The sequence below is a fragment of the Macrobrachium nipponense genome, chromosome 32, assembly GCF_015104395.2.
Source record: "Macrobrachium nipponense isolate FS-2020 chromosome 32, ASM1510439v2, whole genome shotgun sequence".
Classification (NCBI taxonomy): domain Eukaryota; kingdom Metazoa; phylum Arthropoda; class Malacostraca; order Decapoda; family Palaemonidae; genus Macrobrachium; species Macrobrachium nipponense.
The window spans coordinates 49,549,230-49,564,229 of record NC_061094.1 but is presented as its reverse complement, the minus strand read 5'-3'; the positions used below and the strand labels follow the sequence as shown (position 1 = coordinate 49,564,229).

Genomic DNA, 15,000 nt, shown 5'->3' with positions numbered 1-15,000 from the left:
CTCTTTTTGAAGGGTTGGTTTGAAACTGAAAGATGAAAACTTTAATAGTCCTGTGTTGATTTACGTCTGATTACGTGCCGACGCATGTGCTCGTTAATGTCAACATTTCGAAGTGTGTTTGTACATATATACACGTGTGCTTTTTTATCTGACGGATTTCGACCTGAGTACACATCGGCAAAAATTCGTTAACAATCACGATCGGAAAAAAGATACGTATACACATTATGCACAAGCACACAACATATATATATAATATATATAATATATTATATATTATATATATATATATGTATATATATATATATATATATATATATATATATGATTTAAACCCCATATTATTCCGTACCTCTTCTTCTCTACATTATTATACTATATATATTTATATATAATAATATATGTATATATATATATATATATATATATATATATATATATATATATATTGATTTAAACCCCACCCCATAGTATTCCAGGCACGTGTTATCAATATTTATATACCTTTAATCAATTTCGCTGAGGGTATGAATATAGTACATCACTTTATTAAAAAATCGCTAATATATACACACACACACACACACACACACACACACACACATATATATATATATATATATATATATATATATAGATATATATATATATATATAACCTTCATCAATGGCTTGGAAATTAAAGCTGAAACCGGTCAGGACCTATACACCCCGTTTCTCATCATTTCTTCACCTATGGTGATGTCTGATACACGAATCACATGTTAATGATTACAATCGTTTATATATATATATATATATATATATATATATATATATATATATATATATATATATATATATATATATATATATATATATATATGCTATAATGATTTAGACTCAAAAACAATGATATGCAGCTGATTTGGGCAAAGTCATGGAAACCCAACTGGCCAGTTGCTTAGAAAGTATTCCCAAGCAAAAAACGACTGACTTTCCTTAGAGAGACACAATACCGATTTGGGACAATGCTTGCATCACAGAAACAGGAAAATCACAACGAGAGGAAACCTTAGACGAGCGAAAATTGTTATGAAACATTCGTATGACTGTTTCCCCTCCCCCCCTCCCTCCCATCTCCGCCTTCCATAGATGTGGGTCAGCGCTTCTGGAATTTGTTCAACAAGCTTCCTAGAATTGGGTCGACACCGTCGAGGTAATAAAAAGTACCGTCGAATCATGATATTGAAGCCTTATTGTGAGGGAAGAAAAGGGGTTATAAAAGCGATATAGCCGGGTATATTATTAGCCGATTGAGTGGTACTTTAACTTGCTATCTACGCTTCACACCGAGGTGCTAGTACTAAACATGGCGGAGGCTCAGTGGGACGCCGTGTATACGTAGTACTAGCTCCTCCGGAATCAAACAAGAAAGAAGAACTAATTTCTATTAATATTGTTGTGTTATAACTTTGTGATTCCCCGAGGGGGCTAATACCTCAACACGGCGTCCCATCGAGCTTCCGCCATGTTTAGTACTATAGTAGATTCCAGCCCTGTGATTGGCTTATTCAGGAGCGTCGTAAGGGACTGGCGTAGACATTAAATACACGGTTGATGTGAATCTACTATAGTATTCAACACGGCGTCCCATTGAGCTTCAGCCATGTTTAGTACCAGCACCTCGGAGGTGACGCGTAGATAACAACAAGCCAAAGTTGCTTCGCCTATTGAATTAATTGTTCGTAACAAAACCATGACTTAGCGCATAAGATGACGTTTGCGGATATGAGTAGTAAGACTGGCCCCTTCAGATAAGTTTTATAGTGACTTTAATAGCTGCATCAAACTCCCCATTGAGAAAGTCCTCCTTCGTATTTGATCGTTGCTAGATGAATGATAGTGTTATGTTTTTCTGCGAGTTCCTTTTTTATTTTAAATATAATTTTTCACACACACTCACACACACACACGCACACACACACACACACACACACACACACACACACATATATATATATATATATATATATTATATATATATATATATTACGTAAGGAAATCTTCGAAACAACAGCAACAAAGGAAGTCCCAACAGGAACCAGCAGGAAAACTGTTATAGTTTATTACAATAAGAGACGTTTCATGCTGACGTCAGCACATCCTCAGTCTGCAATTAATAATAATATAAGCAAAATACATCCCATTCATTAAATTAGATAGAGAAAGTACAAGAAATATTTCCCTAAGCCCGATTGAGTTTGTATATTGCGCAAACCACTTTTACACAGTAATTACTACTTCATTCAGTAAGTAATATGAAAAGCAAATAAGCGTTTGAAAGTTTTATTTCAGTTTCCATTTTTGTGGCTCTCTCTCTCTCTCTCTCTCTCTCTTTTTCCCTCAAAACGCTATTTGCACTTGAATCTTCACACCCCTCTCAATAGAAAGCTAGACAAAATCATTAGGACACTGTGAATGAACAGAAAAACCTGGTTATAGAGATAAGTGAGCCCACGATGTCTCCTTGTAACTCTTAACCATTTATGACGGTCTGTTTTATCATCCCCCTCCCACCAAATACCCGCTACCCTTACCCGGTCTCCCCCCTCCCACCCACAGACACAACCGACATCTAGCTAACCTTTCTTGGCCTCTCTACCGTCGCCCTAAAATTCCTGAATTATGCATAATCTTCATCTCTGTAGGAGTCTGCATCACATCAAAACTCTCATATCACCACAAGAATATTCCCCAACTTTTCTGCCTTTGTTACCTAAATGTATTACATAAAAAAGTTGGTGTAACTTTTGTTCCCAAATAATTTATGAAGGTCCTGGTGCCTTATTCTCTTTACGTGACTCTGGCGTCATTATTTCGCTATTCCTTGGTGACATTCATTTCTCCATTTTCGTTCCAGCTATTCGCCTTAAATACTTTACTCATGAAAACGTTCACTTATAATTGTCCTATTGCAAATCTATCTGCATTAATATTCTAGTCCCTGTAGTAACTTCTTTTCCCAATCATCAACTAACATTATTTTACAAACATTAGCCATTCTAGAGTGCAGTCATAACTCCGTTTCCAATTTTACATCGCTTCACATAATCCCCGTAGGGAGGTAGTACCGTCAGTGGACCTCATGAGGTGCACTGTAGGCATTACTTAAGGTTTTTTGCAGTGTGCCTTCGGCCCCTAGCTGCAACCACTTCCGTTCCTTTTACTGTACCTCCTTTCATATTCTCTTTTTTCATCTTACTTTCCATCTGCTCCTAACAGTTGATTTTTATCCTATTACACCTTTCAAACCTTTTAATGTCAATTTCCATTTCAGCGCTGAATGACCTCATAGGTCCCAGTGCTTGGCCTCTGGCCTAAATTCTATAATCAACTCAACTCAGCTCCACATACTTCCAGGGCCATTTATTTAACTTGTCTTATCAGGTATTTATAAGAAATTTAAAAGACTCGGAGTCCTAATAAAGCAATAATTCCCTTCGGCATAGTTAGAAACAAACTTCACTTTTAAAGTGTTTCCCTTCTTTGTCTCCACTTCTCCTTCTTGATTATCTTATTCTCTTCTCTTCTGTCATGCCATTGCGCGTCAAAATAATGTTTTTTTTTCCATTCACCATACTTCTAATTTCTTGCTCTCGCGTTTTTAATTTTCTGATTCCTTCTTTCCAACATGATTGGAGCTGCAAAATTCGATAGTGACTCAGTGACCCCAACTTTGAATTTTGCATACGCATTACATACTCATCACTGTCTTGCATCCTAGACATCTTTCATCCACGTTCTTTTACCATTTCTTTCTTAGGACAATAAAATTTTCTCCACACACACACACACACACACACACGCACACACACACACACACACATATATATATATATATATATATATATATATATATATATATATATATATATATATACACGACGTCCGGAAATCTTCGAGACAACAGCAGGAAAGGAAGCCCAACATAAACCAGCAGGAAAATGGTCATAGTAGTATACAATAAAAGACGTTTCACGCTGACGTCAGTACATCCTCAGTCTGCAATCAATAATAGTATAGCACAATACATCACATTCATTAAAGATTACACATAAAAAATAAAAAAGAAAATTAGACATAAAAATTTGAATTATACATGCATCCACACACACACACACACACACACACACACACACACACATATATATATATATATATATATATATATATATATATATATATATATATATATATATATAGATATATACTATATGCACTATATATTTACTCGAGGATAGTAATCAAACAAATATTGCTCTGCCACTCCTTTTCCAGAAGCTTTCTCACTTGCCATCACAACTTTCTCATGCAGCAGTTAATAAATTTTACTCGCCATTTCTTGAACCAACGCTTCTGTTTTCGCTTCCTATTTTTTATACCAACCCTTACTTTCTTCCTCTCATCACTACTTACTTACATTATCCAGCTTGTATTGTCTATCTTCGTTTTTTTCAAATCATTAATAAAACCACTTTATCTTTCCCCCCCCACAGGTCTCAAACCTCAACAGAATTAATTTTTTTTTCTAACATATCCATATGCATTGAAATCTAGACGAATTAAGCATACACACGTATGTTGATATGTCGATGCGAACGTTGATATTCATTTCTAAAGTGACAGTGAAATGTTAACCCTCCTTGTAGAATATTAACAGCCTGGTTTCAGATTCATAGGTTTACATAGCCTCTAGTATTGGAATGACGTAATTTTGGCTGGATATTGGCGCAAACAATGTTTTAAATTAAAGTGATCTCACTATTTGCCTGCTAGGATTCGTCTCATCGTATTCATCTCTTTACATGATGTCTCCGGCACGCATATTCCGGAATTGTAACCGCGCACTGGGACCTTCCCTGAAAAAATCGGGAAGTCATATCTTAAAAATTAACAATAGAGACATCTTGAAAATATTCTCATTATGTTTCCCACACTCAAATGACCCACACAGCACATTTGAATTAACCAACTTAACTTAACCCAACCTAACCTAATCTAGGGTCATAGCCTATATAGAAAAAAAACTGGTCCTAGTGCGATAGTGTATATATCTCGGGAATTTGGCTCGGGAGGCACACTTTAGAAATTCAACAAGTCTGTCAGCAATAAAAGATGCTAATTGCTTACGTATAGGGTCTGCGAACTCTGCACAGGTTTTTTACTTCATAAGCTTAGGATTTTACCAGTGCAAAGACGGGGACTGATCTTCGCAAACACAAGCAATTATTCTTAGTTTCTTAAGAAAGCAATGTAATTCATCATCTGATATATTCGAGGAACTTGTAAAATTCCGTTCTCTTCTATGCAAGGCAAGATTATTAAAAAGTCTAAATTACTAGTTATTTTAAATTAGTTTTTGGCATTTCTAGCCATAGTTTTCATATGTCGGTAAAATTCCCTCGTTATTCACTTGAATATATACATCGAGCTACAAATGTCCTTTAATATCTAATTCGCTCTACCTCGGAATTTCTTATCGACTAAAAAATTCCCCTTCGGTTAACATATAGTATGAAAAATATCAATTCCGAGGTAGAGCGAATTAGATATTAAAAGACATTTGTAGCTCGATGTAAGCATATGAATCACGGTAATATGATATGACATGATATATATATATATATATATATATATATATATATATATATATATATATATATATATATATATATATAATATATATATATATATATATATAGAGAGAGAGAGAGAGAGAGAGAGAGAGAGAGAGAGAGAGAGAGAGAGAGAGAGAGAGAGAGAGAGGGTGGGGAGGGAGCTGTGGTTAGGTGTTGACCAGGGGGCAAGAGAAATTACGTAACGGTAAAAATATGCAGACTGTTTTTCGTCACTAGAATTTTTCTTACGAGCATTTCCTAACATTTGGAATATCAGACTTTCCAGCAAGGATAATGGCCTCATTGATATTCCCCACGTTAGCCGTGGAAAGTAAAGGGAACTGGACTGCCTGGCATATATTCCTTCACCGAATTGAGCTAACACGAAACTGAGGTTTCTCGCATCAACAAAACGTGACATTTCAAGCAAATCTGGTCTCCTTCGCAACCTCATTTCATCCGACAGAAGGCTCTTCCTGGATTTTCCGTTTCCCACCGAATAGCACTTCACCTTATTTCGTCATTTTACAACAGACAAAATCTCACAATTCTTAGGTCGAAAAGCATAAATATACATTTTCTTTAGGTGGAAGACGCTGATTAAAACGTGCATTCATTTTCTGTGTAAAATAATACCAAAGAAGGTTTCCTACCACTAGAATATTTATACTCTTTTAAACATTTTGGATATTTATAGTTTGTTTGAAATTTTTGATCCAACTGTATACGGCAGTAAGAAAGTCAATTTGGCCTACTTACAAGATACAGAATTCTCCAGAGTTTCTGAAGTCTGTAGATAGACGCTGCATTCGAAACTTGCCTATAGACGGTTACGTCAACAACCGTAAGCATCAGCAAGAAATGTTGGAACAAAAAGCATTAATGTAATGCAGCGACAGACGCCATTTGCACAGAGATTGATTTTTCTATTTTTTTTTATCACTTAATTTAAAAAAAAACTTATGGTAATATTTGCATACAAATGTTTACCATTAGTTCCCGATATTTTTTCACGGTTGCTGTTGCAATTTCTACTACTCCCAGTAATAATAATAATAATAATAATAATAATAATAATAATAATAATAATAATAATAATAATAATAATAACTAGTTACAGAAATCAATGACAGATCACCTTAATAACATCATAACTACGGTCGAAATTATAACATCCATAGAAAAGGCATTTCGGTAAAAAAAAAAATACACATTTTTAGCATTATATTCTGTACGAGCTTTGACGTATTTTTTCTGTGCTTTCATTTTGCTTTGCTTTTATTATTTTTTCATTTGCTGTAATCAGGAAATCCTCAGAGAATTAGTTTTTTTTTTTTTGTATGTGCGGGTTTTTTTCCGGAGGGAGGGGGGGAGGGGGGGAGGAAAGTGGGGGACCTTTATTTATCAACAACTTCCAAGCCATTTCTTTCAGTCTCATTTCCCTTGTCTCTTATGAAAGCAGCTTCATTTCCTTTTGCAATCTCGTCTCTCCGTGTACAAATCTTTGCTTTTTTTTTTCAGTGATTGTGGCTTCCCAGTCTCGAGTAGCTTTTTTTTTTTTTTTTTTTTTTTTTTTTTTTTTTTTTTTTTTTTTTTTTACCTGGCTTTTCTCATAATTATTTTTTGTGAAAACCATGTTATCATTTTCGTTATTTTACGTTTTCTTTTATTCTCTAACGTAGCACTTTCTCATCATTTACTATTTTCACAAAAACTGATTCATTCCCACAGCAATTTTCATTGTTTCAGTTTGCGTCGTCGCAGGGCTGTCAAAGTTTTAAATCACATTCTAATCTATTATAACATAAAAGTACAACATTTTCATTTGCAATAAATTTCGCAAACCTGACTGTTTAATAAAATGTAACAGACTAATAGGAAAGTCTGTAAAATAATAAGAGAAAGTTATATGTTGGGCAATACAAAGTAGTATAATATAATGTAATACAATATAACTTAATATAACATAATCCATAAAGCGAATAATCGCCTTAATCCAGCTGTATGAGATACACATAAAATCCAGTGACGAAACGGATGAAAATGGGGAAGCCGTATATATATATATATATATATATATATATATATATATATATATATATATATATATATATACATATATATATATATATATATATATATATATATATATATATATGTGTGTGTGTGTGTGTGTGTGTGTGTGTGTGTGTATGTGTGTGTGTGTGTAAGTGTGTGTGTGCAACAGCAGTTAATTAGGTCCTGAACGCTGTCAAAAGCGCCTTTGCAATATAGAAGAAGAACAAGAAGAAGAAGAAGAAGAAGAAATAAATACTAAACAATATGAACCCGCGACTTTTAAACCATAGTTCCAACAAGCCGTTGCGTCCTTAAGGTATCTTCGGATAACGGGCCGGACCGACGTGACACTTTGACCAGCTGACTCGAGATAAATTCACCCTCATGAACTCTCTCCGCTCGTGCTTGCCAATGTCAACATTAAATCAGATTATTTCTATCCTCCGTCCGTGAGGGAAGCTGCGCATGCGCCTGATGCTGCTTTTGCTGCTGCTGCTGCTGCATCGTCTGCATTCGTCTGCATTCGGTTCTTTTCTGTCGACGTGGCAAGAACTCGGGTGAGAGGTCACTGGGCACCTCTATTCACGCTGACCCAGTGTGTCACTGTTGCAAATATATTAAGTGCATTATTGAATTTAGTATATTTTATCAAGAGTAGTTTATGAGGTCAACTGTTTAGCTCCTAAGGAAGTTATAGGTTACATAATGCAGTTCATATGGAAATGACGTCATTGGAGAAAGAAAAAAAATTCATAGTTATGTAGCTGCACAATATATTTAAAAATCAGGCTATACAGATGTAATTGTACAAACATATTTCAAAAACAAGCTGTACAGATGTAACTGTACAAAAATTTCAAAATGAAACTATGCAGATACAATTGAACAACTATATTAATAAATTACAGTATGCAGATGTAACTATGAAAATATATTCATGAATTAAACTATAGTTTAATTTTTAATATATTTGTTTAGTTACATCTGTAAAGTTTAATTTCTTATGTATTTGTAAAACTTCATTTTTATAGTTTAACTTCTAAATATATTTGTGTGTTATGCTTGTATTAAAATGCAGTAGTTAAAGGAGATGAGCTAACAATAAAAAGTTCGAAACCTAACGATAATGTTCATAAATCCAGTATCAACAAGTAAAAAATCGATTTTTCTGTACAGCGTCTAATCAAGGCCACCGAAAATCGATCTATCTCTCGGTGGTCCCGGTAAAATTCTGTATGAGCCGCGGCCCATGAAACTTTAGCCACGGTTCGTTGGTGGCCTGGCCTTTAGTAAATTGTCGCCAGACGAGCGATTTTGGGTACCTTTAACCTTAAATAAAATAAAAACTACTGAGGCTAGAGAGCTGCAATTTGGTATAGTTGATGATTGAAGAGTATTTAAGATCTGAAGGCGGACATGAAAAGTGTGGACAGAAAAATTGCGGACGGATCAACAAACCCGGTAGAATGGTATTCTTTTCAGAAAATTAAAACCTCTATAAATCATACCGATGCTGTATTTTAATCATTTTAAACCAACTCTTAGTATTGTCAATCCTAGAACAATGAAAGGTGCAGTCCCTCCCCGCAATTTTTAAAGCCCAAAAATTAATTCCCAAATTCCTTTTGGAATCAGTAATGGTCTCTCCGATTTGCCTCAAAGGACATTTCATTGTCAGTCAATCTGTTTCTCTCTCTCTCTTCTCTCTCTCTCTCTCTCTCTCTCTCTCTCTCAATATATATATATATATAATATATATATAAAAATATATATGTGTGTGTGTGTGTGTGTGTGTGTGTGTGTGTGTATATATCACCTTTCGCCCTTTAAATTGGTGCCACGAATCTCGGCAAATATTTCTGGGAAGAGCTTGCTAGCGCCATATGCGCGGGATCACTCTCTCTCTCTCTCTCTCTCTCTCTCTCTCTCACACACACACACACACACACACACACATACATACACACGTATATGTATATATGTATATGTATACGTGTGTTGGTGTGGACATTTTCATAAGAGTGAATAAGTGAATGCATTACCGTCAGCAACCAATACTCTAAATTGATCTACCGTACTTGGTAATAATATTCTATTGATTACTCTAGCAGCTTGCATATAGAAAACAGCTGTAATCCCAGCAACCAAATGCATGGCTTTTGAATGCCACACACACACACACGCGCGCACTCACTAGTACTCCCTCCTTAGTCATCAAATACTTCGAAACAAGTAAAGCCGCGTCCCAGTAGTGACACGTAAATATGCCAGAACGGATATGAGAGCAGGAGAAATATGGCTGACATAAGCATCCACCTGCTGAGTTAAAATCTCCCTACAGAGGGTCGGAAATACCCCGGGGCTTTGGTATATTACAGAGGTTCCGTGAACGACTTGGGTGAAGAATAAGATGCTATTTGCAGTTTCTTCTGCACCATTTTTCATGGGGGAAGTCGTGTCAGTAGAGCTAGTGTCTCATAATTCTGATTTGCTTTTTTGTCGTTTTTTATATACAAATATATATTTCAATATGTGAGTTATTTGATGTATATTTTCATAGAGATTAATGGGAAAACTTTAAAAAAAGAAATATGAAAGTGGTATTCACGCAACGGAAAAATATAAATAAGGAACATATTGTAATAAATTCATATTGCATCTGCGGAAATAATGAAAATGAATATATATATATATATATATATATATATATATATATATATATATATATATATATATATATATATATATATTTAGACTGTATATACGTACATGTATGTATAGACGCTCAAACAAATATATTATATGTCCACGATGAAACTGCAACGCCGGAGTTGAAAGTATTTCACCTTTACTTTGGGTCAAGCCCCAGTGAAGTTGCATCCAAAAGAAGTTGCATCCCCAGTGAAGTTGCATCCAAATAAGATTAGGTTCTAAGAAAAAAAAAGAAGCAAAGCACTATGATTAAAGGAATATACAGCCACTTCATGCATAAAAAAACCATTACATCTGAGGTTGGCTTGCACGTAAAGAACATCTGGGCCAGATTAAGAGGCCAAAGTACACGCAGCGAAAATTCTTAGTTTTCCTTGTAATTTTCCCTAGAAAATATATAGACCTTGCTTTAAATTCATATTACTTTCATTTGATAACTGTATGTTAGTGAGTTTATTCTAAGAGATATATAGAGAAAATATTAATAGTGTGATTTTGAGTTTTCTGAAAGAAAACTATTGTTCCGTAATTTTCTCAGTCCTCGCTTTTTCTCTCCTCCCTCAGAGCTTAAAACCTACTGACGCTAGAGGGCTGCAAATTCTTGTGTTCATCATTCATCCTCCAATCATCAAACATACCAAATTACAGCCTGGTAGCCTCTGTAGCTTTTATTTGATTTAAGGTTAAAGTTGGCCATAATCGTACGTCTGAAAATAATATAGTGCAGGCCACCATCGGGTTGGATTTAAAGGTTCATGTGACGCGGCTCATACAGTATTATACTCAGATCACCGAAAAAGAGCTATTTTCGATGGCTTTGATTAAACGATGGACATAAAACTCGATTGCACCATAGAAACTTCGACGCATTTTTAACCTGTTAACTTTAGTGCATAATTAGTGATAATTCCATTGGCCAATCTGATAGAATACCAAAGCTAATTTATTCTGACATTTAGTTGCTTATTAGTTTGACCTGAATGAAATGAATAGCAGTCTACGTACGTGATTTTATAAACTAATCTACTGAGGACAATGCATTATGATGCCTAGACAGAAATGCCATTATTGAGGCATGAGCTTTCATATGCTTTCAGTCAATATTAATATTTTTGATTTGGGTGGATAAATCCTTTACTATTTATAGTACCATATATATATATATATATATATATATATATATATATATATATATATATATATATGTATATATATATATATATACAAATATATATATATATATATATATATATATATATATATATATATCTATATATATATATATATATATATATATATATATATATATATATATATATATATATATATATATATATATATACAAATATATATATATATCTATATATATCTATATATATATATATTATATATATATATATAAATATAGGTATACTAAATAGTAAAGGATAAATCCACCCAAATCAAAAAATATTAATGTTGACTGAAAGCATATGAAAGCTCATGCCTCAATAATGGCATTTCTGCCTAGGCATCATAATGCATTGTCATCAGTAGATTAGTTTATAAAATCACGTACGTAGACTGCTATTCATTTCATTCAGGTCAAACTAATAAGCAACTAAATGTCAGAATAAATGAGCTTTGGTATTCTATCAGATTGGCCAATGGAATTATCACTAATTATGCACTAAAGTTAACAGGTTAAAATGCGTCGAAATTTCTATGGTGCAATCAGTTTTCTGTCCATCGTTTAATCAAGGCCACCGAAAATAGCTATATATATATAGATATATATATATATATATATATATATATATATATATATATGCGTCTATGAATATGTATAATTTCTTTTCAGTATTTGTATATCCGATGAAGTAGAGCGAATTAGTAGATGTAAAACGAAATTTATAGCTTAATGTTTGTGTATAGATATGTCCACAATGATATGATGAATATATATATATATATATATATATATATATATCTATATATATATATATATATATATATATATATATATATATATATATATATATATATATATATATATATATATATATATATATATATATATATATATATATATATATATTCATCATATCATTGTGACATTTCTATACCACAAACATTAAGCAATAAATTCGTTTACATCTACTAATTCGCTCTACTTCATCGGATATACTAATACTGAAAAGAAATTATATATATTCATAGACGCATTGTGTATATATATATATATATATATATATATATATATATATATGTATATATATATATGTATGTGTATATACTATACAAGATATATATATATATATATATATCTATATATATATATATATATATAAATATATATATATATTTATAAGAAGCAGTCTGACCTGAAACAGTCTGGATCATGAAAATCCTGATCTAACAAAAATGAAATCTCCGAGATCCACCCGCGTGGAAAAACTGCCTGCATCTTCCCAGTCATTTTTTATTCTGTGTCTTTTAGGACGGAATAAAAAAAACGATAAAGAAATGTTTCTTTCATATGGATCTCTCTTATCTTTCCCAATGATTACTCCGGGAACCGAGAGATGTTGAATTACACGAACTTCGTGCGTCAAGAAGAATGAATGAAAAAGAAAACGCATGGCAGGTATTACAATATTCTCTCTCTCTCTCTCTCTCTCTCTCTCTTCTCTCTCTCTCTCTCTCTGTGACACTCCACCTCATCTTGAAAGAAGGCTCACTGCTTGCTCTTTTTAACAAAGCAGCGAGAGGAAATGAAAGGTAAAGAAAAGCTTGTTTCATTTTTTTTTTACTAAATCAGACATTTTTCTCTTACCAAATTCTCTTCGTCTAATGCTGTCTTTATATGCTTACGTTATTTATGTAACAAAGATTTACCTTTTTATCCGAAGTTGGTTTTTCTATCTGTTTGCTTTTTTGTAGTATGTTAACAGATACAAAATTATTATTATTATTATTATTATTATTATTATTAATTATTGTTATTATTCATTATTATTATTATTATTATTATTATTATTTCGACTGAGTGGTATTGTGGGGTTCCGGGTTGCATCCTGCCTCCTTAGGAGTCCATCACTTTTCTTACCATGCGTGCTGTTTCTAAGAGCACTCTTCTGCACGAGTCCTGGAGCTACTTCGGCCTCTAGTTTTTCCAGATTCATTTTCAGGGATCTTGGGATCGTGCCTATTATTATTATTATATTTTTTTTTTGGGGGGGGGTATCATAGTCCTCCAATTCGACTGGGTGGTATTTATAGTGTGGGTTTCCCGGTTGCATCCTGCCTCCTTAGGAGTCCATCACTTTTCTTACTATGTTAGCCGTTTCTAGGATCCCACTCTTCTGCATGAGTCTTGGAGCTACTTCAGCCTCTAGTTTTTCCAAATTCCTTTTCAGGAATCTTGGGATCGTGCCTAGTGCTCCTATGATTATGGGTACAATTTCCACTGGCATATCCTATATCCTTCTTATTTCTATTTTCAGGTCTTGATACTTATCCTTTTTTCCCTTTCTTTCTCTTCAACTCTGGTGTCCCATGATATTGCGACATCAATGAGTGATACTTTCTTCTTGATTTTGTCAATCAACGTCACGTCTGGTCTATTTGCACGTAACACCCTATCTGTTCTGATACCATTATTAATATTATTGTGGAACATTCCAAAGAAGTTTATATTCTTGATTCGGAAGTTTTCGCAAAACATAATTATTGTAAAATATAGAGTACCAGTTACAGCGCAAGAGTAAAAGTAAACTAACACCCGCTTAATATTTACGTAAAAAAACTAATGTTAATTTGTGTGGGATGACGACTTTGTGTTAAACCTCTGGCAATAGGCAGTGTCACAATGACAACCTCAAGAGAACGCAGTCGACGACGCTATACTGACTGTAACTACAGAAAACAGAAAATACAGAAAACTCCCTTTCAGAATCATGTTTACGAACATCCGGCAAGAAACATGCCAGCGGCTATCAAAGTTATAATTAAAGAATGCCCGGACACTGGGGAAAACAATTTCCAGCAATGTCATGGGAAAGATATAAATCAATTTTACTTCTGATACTGAGTGTGGACGACGTTCCAGATATATTGGCAGGGATACATGTGACATCAATAAAGTAGTTTCTGAAGATGCAGAAGACCAGGTGACCAATACCTTAACTTTCTTTTCGTGGAATATATCGGGATTTTTAAGAGCTGCTGCAGAATGTGGGAATTGATGTCACATCTATTTTTGTCCAAAAGCTGAGATAATTCTTTTAAATTTCACTGTTTCGTTTTCTTATTGTGGACCATCAAGTGCCAAAACGACACTTGATTAGCAAATCAATATATTAAATGCTATAGCAGGATTTCAGTTTCATGCCCAACTAAATGCACAGCGTATCAGAATCTAAGTAAATAATTCCAGAAACTAAGAAAATATATAAAATGATCTGCATTTATATGCACAGTATAATTCGCAGGAAAATAGAATGGTCAATATCATTGCATAAAGATATAAAAACTGAACTAAATGTTTTTGAGACCACAAATATACAGCTGACATAAGGATAAGGCATTAA

General features: G+C 33.7%; 1 protein-coding gene across 5 annotated transcripts in view; it reads right to left on the bottom strand.

The window, feature by feature from the left end:
• LOC135207503 (substance-K receptor-like) overlaps window positions 1-15,000 on the bottom strand; it is a 130,985-nt gene that overhangs the window by 84,736 nt on the left and 31,249 nt on the right. The window contains exon 1 of one of the 5 annotated variants that reach the window (XM_064239326.1): window positions 10,487-10,507. The exons of the other annotated variants lie outside the window; for them this stretch is intronic. The gene's annotated coding sequence lies outside the window, so the exon portion shown is untranslated. Of the gene's footprint in view, window positions 1-10,486; window positions 10,508-15,000 lie in introns of those variants that run through there. 5 annotated transcript variants of the gene reach the window in all.